The sequence below is a fragment of the Odocoileus virginianus genome, chromosome 28, assembly GCF_023699985.2.
Source record: "Odocoileus virginianus isolate 20LAN1187 ecotype Illinois chromosome 28, Ovbor_1.2, whole genome shotgun sequence".
Classification (NCBI taxonomy): domain Eukaryota; kingdom Metazoa; phylum Chordata; class Mammalia; order Artiodactyla; family Cervidae; genus Odocoileus; species Odocoileus virginianus.
This window is the reverse complement of record NC_069701.1, coordinates 38,825,478-38,834,243: the sequence shown is the minus strand read 5'-3', so window position 1 is coordinate 38,834,243 and position 8,766 is coordinate 38,825,478.

Genomic DNA, 8,766 nt, shown 5'->3' with positions numbered 1-8,766 from the left:
TGAATGGATCATTCGGGAGATATTTAGGACGCCCCCGCTGGATGCTAGGCACAGGGCCAGGTGTGGGCGATCTTCCATCTTCCGGGAACAGGGGGACAGGTCCCTCCCTGCCGGCGCAGTCTGGCAGGGAGGCGCACACGCATTGGAAAGGGATAGGATGTGCGCTGGAAGGTGCCACGTGCTGTGGGCTCAGTAACCCTGAGAGCAGGCTGGGTGAGTTCCTGGTGGGGCTTCTCAGGGGATCTGTAGGACCTGGGGTGGGATGGGATGGGGAGGGGGCGAGGTTCTCAGGTGGCAAGCCAGAGTGCTAAGGCAGCAGTGGTTTCTGGATCACCTACCCTCTGGGACGGAGAGACTGAGAGCAACCTGTGGGGTCTAGGAGCTGGGTCTGTGCTGGTCTTGGGGCAGGGAGGGGGCACCCTTGATCTAGAAGGCAGGAGGACCCCAGGGAGCCAGGCAGGCAGTTTCACTCTCACTCACAGGGGGCACCCCTTTTTCAGTTCATTTTATGGATTCTGAAGAAAAAGGAGACAAAAGGCATTAATTATGCTCCTTGGAAGGAGGAAGGGCTATAGGATCTTACTGACATTTCTCATTTAACTTAATCTTCATAACCAGCCACCTGCAGTTCAGGACGACTGACCCATTTTCCACATGAGGACACTGAGGCACTAAAGGGTTCCCGGTTCAGGTGGGAGCATTGAATTAAACACACCATCAGTACGTAAAATGGTATACTCTGATACCGGCTTCTGTTGGAGCAGCAAAAAGGTGAGGTCGGTCGACAACAAAAAATCCAAATAACCCAATTGAAAAATGGGCAGAAGACATTAATAGACATTTCTCCAAAGAAAACATACAGATGGCCAGTAGATGCATGAAAAGATGCTCAACATCACTAATCATTAGAGAAATGCAAGTCAAAACTATAGTGAGGTACTACCAATACCTCACACCAGTCAGAATGACCATCATTAAAAAGTCTACAAATAACAGATGCTGGAGAAGGTATAGAGAAAAGGGCACCCTCCTACACTGTTGGTACAGCCACTATGAAAAGCAGTATTGAGGTTCCTCAGAAAACTAAAAATAGAACTACCATATGACCCAGCAGTCTCACTCCTGAGCATATACCTGAACTATATTTCAGCATATCCCTGAACTATATTTCAAAAACTATAATTCAAAAAGATGCAGGCCCCCCTACATTTATAGCAACATTATTCAAAATAGCCAAGACAGGGAAACACCTAAAAGTCCATTGACAGACAAATGGATAAAAAAGCTATGGTACATATACACAATGGAATACTATTCAGCCTTAAAATAGAATGAAATAATGGTATTTGCAGCAATATGGATGCAACTAGAGATTATCATACTGAATGAAATAAGTCAGAAAGAGAAAGACAAATACCCTATGATATGACTTATGTGTGGAATCTGAAGTATGGCACAAATGAACCTATCTAAGAAACAGGAACATACTCACAGACATAGAGAACAGGCTTGTGGTTTGCAAAGAGGGAGTGAGGAGGGAGAAGGATGGACTGGGAATTTGGGCTTAGGATATGCAAATTATTACATTTATAGTGGAGAAACAACAAGATCCTACTGTATAGCATGAGGAACTATATGCAATCTCTGGGATAAACCACGGTGGCAAAGAATATTTAAAAAAAGGATGTATATATGTGTACATCTGAGTTACTTTGCAGTATAGCAGAAATGAGCACAACATTGTAAATCAACTAAACTTCAATAAAAATAAAATGATTAAAAAAGATGAAGGGGCGTCCCTGGTGGTCCAGTGGTTAAGAATCCACCTGCAATGCAAGGGACACCAGCTCAATCCCTGGTCCAGGAAGATCCCACTTGCTTCCAGGCAACTGAGCCCAAGCGCCACAACTACTGAAGTCCGAGCGTCCTAGAGCCCCTGCTCTACAACAAGAGAAGCCACGGCAATGAGAAGCCCGCCCACCACAACTAGAGAGTAGCCTCGACTCGCCAAAAGTATGCACGCACAAGTGAAGACCCAGCACAGCCAAAAATTTTAAAAATAAAAAAAGGTGAGATTGAAGTTGGTCTGCTTCTGGTGTCAGTGCGGCGGGCTGATGTGGGAACTGGAGTCTGGAGTGAAGTTGAAAGGAGATCTTGTCAATTTCATGTTAAAAAAACCTTCAGTGACCAGAAAAAAACATAAGTATGTGAACCAAAGCCAGGGGTTACAGGTGCCTACCCACAGGAGAGTATCTGAACGTGTAGTGGGACAGTCATGGTGGGACACTGCGCAGCAAAGAGAGCTACCACCATCTGCAACAGGTGGCTGAATGTTACTTGTAATGTTGAGCAAAAGAAAACAGTCACAGGAGACCACATGGTGTAAGGTTCCATTCACAGCGCAAAAAGCAGGCAGAACTACCCTCTGCTGTTAAAAGTCAGCATGGAGGTTACCCCAGGGGTGGTGGTGCCTGGAAGGGGGATTCCAGGGTGCTGCTCGTGTTCTGGTTTTGATCTCAGAGCTGGTTCCGCACCCCCATTCCCCACTCCTGGCTCTGTTGTGTGTGTGTGTGTGAAAATTTGTGGCACTGCACACTTCTGATTTGTATGCATTTCTTTCTTTTTAAAAATATTTATTTATCTGGCTTTGCCAGGTCTTAGTTGCGGCTCACAGGATCTTCTCTGGGGCATGAGGTGTCTTTAGTTGCAGCATGTGGGACCTAGTTCCCTGACCAGGGATTGAACCCAAACCCCCCAAATTGGGAGCACGGAGTCTTCGACATTGGACCACCAGAGAAGCCCCTGATCGGTGTACTTTTCTACGTGTGTGATACACTCCAGTACGACTTACAGAAACACCCGAAAACCTCGTGTGGCTGCCCACTGCACTGGAATAAAAGCCAAACTCCTTTCTGTGGTTTACAAGGCCCTGCCGCGCTCTCCTCACCCTCCGATCTCCTGCCTCTCCGCCTTCTGCCGTTCCCAACACCTGCCAAGCCGTTGCCACCTCAGGCTTCTCACTTACTGGTCTCTCTGCCTGGAAAGCACTTTCCTCGCTCTTGCCAAGACTGTTTCCTCCTCTGTTGGTACCCCAGAGAAATCACTTCTTCAGAGAGACCCTCCTGATCACCCCATCTCTCCCTCCACCCACAGCACACCATTTATTCCCTGCAGAACACCAGCCATAACTGGCAATTATTTTATTTGTTTACAGTTCATTTTATGCATCTACCATGAGACTAATAACCACAAACACTCGGCACACTTACCATGAGCCAAGTGCTCTTCGAGCGTTGTATTAAGGCATTGAATCTTCACCCCAACTCCATGGGGAGATACTATTCTTAGGCCTATTTTACAGTTGAGGCAATCGGGGCTCAGAGAGGTTGTAATACTTGTTCATGGTCACACAGCTGGAAAGTAGCAGAGCCAGGGCTTGAACTCCCTGGATTCAGAGTCCTTTCTTTTAACTCTACAGTTTGACAGATACATTTTTTCCCCTGTAATATATCTGATACAGTACATGGCACACAGTAGGTACTTAATAAATGTGTGGAGTGGTCCAGTGGTTAATGATCCGCCTTCCAATGCAGGGGACATGGGCTCGACCCCTGGTTGGGGAAGATTCCACATGCTTTGGGGCCACAAGGCTATGTTTGTTGGAGCCCACATATGCTGAAACAGGAGAAGCCTGCGTGCCACAACCAACACCCAGTGCAGCCAAAAAAAGATGTTCTGTGAATGAATGGGTGAATAGAGTGCTAGGGAGAGGCGGTGGCGGAGGGACGGGTGGATCCCAGTGTGGGTGTTGAGGGGAAGGGTCGTGTCACAGAATCTGGAGTCCCAGTAGCAGGGTAACCAGGGAACTGACAACAGGTGGAGGTTCCCAGACAGCTGGAATTAACTGCAAGCTGCAGTCAGGGCCCACGTCTTACCTGGGTCTGGACATGTCTCCTGCCCAAGGGCAGCCCACCTTCAGTGCCCCTTATAAACCCTACGAGATACATAGTCATTCATGGAGTGGGGTCTGCCTTGAGGGTATACACCCTATCTGGGGTCCCTTGCAAGATGTAAGCCCCCCGGCAGGTGATGCCACCCACCAGGTGCCTGGGCTGGGGTGGCCCTGGGGAGAGGGACACAGCTCACATAAATCACCTGCCCCTGGCTGGAAACTCTCTGGACCTTGGACCCTCCCCAGGAATGAGAAGGCCCTGTGTGACTCGGAGTCTAAGGTGTGGCTACGGGGCCGGCTGGTGAAGGCCACATCCTGCTTCCTCCCCCCTTTGCACACCACCCTAAAGAGGTCACCTCCCTTGGGCCTGTCATGAAGTCCCCGTGCCCTAGTAACTGGAGTCAGCCGCATCACTGGTTCCCCATCTTCTCCACCACCTGGTCCTGATGGAGCTGTCATGGCTGCGGGCTTGCTCACCCATCTCCTAGCAGGACACTCCTCATTCTTCATCAGCCCCTGGGACAATTGTGACCAGTTCCTGAAGATCCAAGGGCGCCTTAGTTGAGGAATCACCCTGAGGTTGGTCTGGCCCAAAGGATGCTCCACCCCTGGGATGTTGTGTGTGGAGTCAGCCTATCTACAGATCAAAGAGCTAAGATCCAGAGAAAGGAAGGACCGGCCCAGGCTGCTCAGTGGGGGAGCTTCAGAGACAAGACGGGAACCTGGGCCCCAAGGCCAGTTCTCCGGCAGCAACTCCACATTCTCCAGGCCCTGGCCAGAAGCTTGTCTGCTCTGCGTCTTGAGACTTGTTCCGCCTGCAGGCCCAACTCTTTTGTATTTGGAGAGGCTCAGCCTAAGTCTCTGAGGTCAGGCAGACATGAACCTGAATCACCATCCCTGACAAGTGGTTTCACATCTCTGAGCAAAATGTTCTGATCAGTAAAATGGGGATGAAGCTGCTCTCAGCTCACAAGCTTTGTTGTTGTTCAGTCGTTCAGTCATGCCTGACACTTTGTGACCCCATGGACTGCAGCACACCAGGCTTCCCTGTCCTTCACCATCTCCCGGAGCTTGCTCAAACTCATGTCCATTGAGTCGGTGATGCCATCCAACCATCTCATCCTCTGTCGCCCCCTTCTCCTCCTGCCTTCAATCTTTCCCAGAATCAGGGTCTTTTTCAATGAGTAAGCTCTTTGCATCAGGTGGCCAAAGTTTTGGAACTCCAGCGTCAGCACCAGTCTTTCTAATGAATATTCAGGGTTGATTTCCTTTAGGATGGACTGGTTTGCTCTCCTTGCAGTCCAGGGAACTCTCAAGAGCCTTCTCCAACACCACTACTCGAAAGCATCAAATCTTCGGCGCTCAGCCTTCTTTATGATCCAACTCTCACATCCATACATGACAACTCACGAGCTTGGAGGAGTATAAAAGGAGCTGGTGGCCGGAGCACAGCAAGTCCTCAGCAAACGGGAGCTGCCGCAATTACCCACCCTTCCCCGGGCTCTCTGTTCGGGCTTTCCTTCTCCTGCCCTCACACTGTTTTTCTCCAGCCATGAGCTCTCTGGCTTCCTTTTGGCTTCTCCACCCGCCTCCCTCCCCCTCCCACCCTCTAGAGGTCCAGAGCCCTCCTTGCCAGCAAAGGAGGCCAGGACCACTGGACACTTCTGTGTTCACAGTCTATTTTTTTTCTGGTGACGTACAGGAAGGGACTTTTTAAAGATCAGAACATTAGACACAAAGGGATTCTAGCAGCAAAGCCACACAGCTGAGATCTGTCAGGCGTGTTCCAAAACCTCTTTATATTCATCATCCTCTTTGATCCTGCCAGGCTGCTGCTGCTATTGTTTTGCTGATGAGGAACCCAAGTCCAGGAGAGCTGAAATCTTGGGCCGTGTCGAGCCCACTAGTCCTGGCCCCAAATCCTGAGCTCTTTCTCTCTCCGCGGAGCCCTTTAACTTCCCTTTGCTATCACCCCATCACCTGAGGGCACCCACCTTGCCTGATCCTACCTGCCTCCCTGATCTATGCCAGGTAAAGAAGTGGCCCATTGAGCAGTTGCTACCAACACAGTTCCTTGGAGAGTTGCCGACTGAGATGCAGAGAGCAAGAGGCAAGAGGCTGGGACTGAGGATGGGCAAGTGTTGATGAGGGCAATCTTCTGGGGTGCCTCGTTGTTGTTGTTCAGCCACTAAGTCATGTTCAACTCTTTGTGACCCCATGGACTGTAGCATGTCAGGCTCTCCTGTCCTTCACCATCTCCCAGAGTTTGCTCAGATTCATGTCCATTGGTCAGTGATGCTATCTAATTATCTCATCCTCTGTCGTCCCCTTCTCCTCCTACCTTCAATCTTTCCCAGCACCAGAGTCTTTTCCAATGAGTCAGTTCTTTGCATCCGACGGCAGAAGTATTGGAGCTTCAGCTTCAGCATCAGTCTTTCCAGTGAATATTCAGGGTTGATTCCCTTTAGGATTGACTGGTTTGATCTTGTAAGAGTTTTCTCTAGCGCCACAATTTGAAAGCATCAATTCTTCGGCACTCAGCCTTCTTTATGGTCCAATTGGGCTGCCTCCTTCACCTGCAACTAGGAGCTCCTAGCTTGGGGAGGAAGCTGCCACAGGCATTAAGGCAGAGGAAACCTCAGAAGGAGCTGCAGCTCTGGATGGAGGGGCCCCCACCCAGCACGTGCTCAGGGCCACCTGTCTGCCAGCCCCTTCTCTGCTCTGGTCTCAACCTGTCCACCTGCCCCTCAGGCTCAGGGGTCCAGGGGTACTGGGGCTGTCCCCACCTCACTATCAAGCCCATCAGCCCAGGGACCCGTGGGTGGCAAAGCCCCCAGATCTCCTTCCCACACCCCTCTGCTTCCACCGTCTCATCCCAGCAGAAGGACTGCTTCTGACTTGCATTTAAGCCCTCGAGATAAAGTCTGAACTCTGGGACCCTCGAGACCCTGCTTAGCCCTTCTCCTCCTCGGCAAACTCATCTGGCTCCTTTTCCTCCCCAGGTGAATTTCATTCCCTCAACAAGTATTTATGGGCACCTCCCGGGTGCTGGACATACAAGGTTGGTCAGGTTAGAGGCCCTCCCTGCTCTCCCAGAGTTTACCGCCTACCAAACTGCAGCTCCTAGGTATCTTCAGTTTCTCCTGCTTGGGATGCCTTCTCCAGTCCCCTTTGCCTGGCCTATACCTGGTCATCTTTCAGGTTTTGGCTTAAAGGTCACCTCCTCCAGGAAGCCCTCCCCACTCAGACTGGATGAGCCACCCTTATTTTGAGCTCCTACAGTGCTCTGTACTCCCTTTACCACATCATCTTGTAACTTGGTCATAAGTTGGCCTCCTCTACCAGACTGTGATTTCCTAAAGGAAATCAACCCTGAATATTCATTGGAAGGATTGATGCTGAAGCTCCAATATTTTGGCCACCTGATGCGAAGAGCCGACTCATTGGAAAAGACCCTGATGCTGGGAAAGATTGAGGGCAGGAGGAGAAGGGAGTGGTAGAGGATGAGAGAATAGGATGGCATGACTGATTCAGTGGATATGAGTTTGAGTAAACTCTGGGAGATGGTGAAGGACAGGGAAGCCTGGCGTGCTGCAGTCCATGGGGTCTCAAAGAGTCGGACAGGTCTGAGCCACTGAAAAATGGCAACTATATCCAACGTGATCTCATCTTGAGGTTAATTACCTCAGCAAATATATTTCCTTAATTTTCCAAATAAGGTTACTGTCACAGGTACCAGGGTTAGGACTTGGATATATTTTGGATTTTCTTTGGACGGAGGCACATTTCATCCCACCACATCATCCCATCAGGGGTCAGCGACAGTGTCAAGCTCACCTACACATTTCCACAGAAAATACTCATTGGAACAGAAAAGGTGTCGCTTACAGGACTCAGTGACTAGGGATCCAAAGAATGTGCCCAGAACAGATGCCTGGGGGGCTTGACGGATGGAGTGGATAGAAGAGGGTACCACAGATACCACAGGCCAGCATCCCTGCCTCCCGCAGCACCAGCTTCTCTGGAGAGGACTGAGGAAAGGCTTGGCTGCCCTCTGTCTAGGCACTGAGGCTGGGCTGTGAGCACAGCCTGGTCCCCAGCATCTGGGACCTGGTGAGAACTTGGGGCCTGTGGGCAACATCCAGGCTGGAGAATAAAGTGATTACAGCGGGGGTGTGGGAGGGGAGAGGATGAGGGGGCGGCAGCAACGAGGCTTTTGACCTGGGAGTCTAAGGACACGGATGGGCGTAGTGCCCTCTCCTGGCCCCCACAGGCAGCTGGGACCCTCGTGGCCTCCCAGCGCTCCCTGGAGGCTGGGACTGCCAAAGACAGTTGGTGGGGACAATGCAGGGACCATCTCAGCCCTTGAATGGCCTGTCCTGCTGACCTGTCCAGCCCTGGGGCCTCCTTCCCTGGGCTCAGGCTTCCCCTCACCCGGTCCCGTCCCTGAAACTCTGCGCCCTTCCAGGTGCTGTACCCGCCCCGCAGCACGACCCCAGACCCTAAGCCTTTGTCCCTTCTGTCGGTCCTGCTGCTGCGGCAACAGGCAGCAGGGGCTCCCTCTGTCTTTTGCAATAGGTTTCTTTCTTCTTCTTCTTCAATATTTTTTGTTTGTTTTCGCTCTTGTTACTCTCTGTAAATTCATGAAAGTGTTCATAAAAAATTATTTATTTCTATATCTTTGATCGTGCTGGGTCTTCATTGCTTCACACGGGATTTCTCTAGTTGTGGCGAGTGCGGCTACTCTTCACTGCGGTGCACAGGCTTTTCATTGTGGTGGCTTCCCTTGTAGTGGAACACAGGCTGTAGGCGTA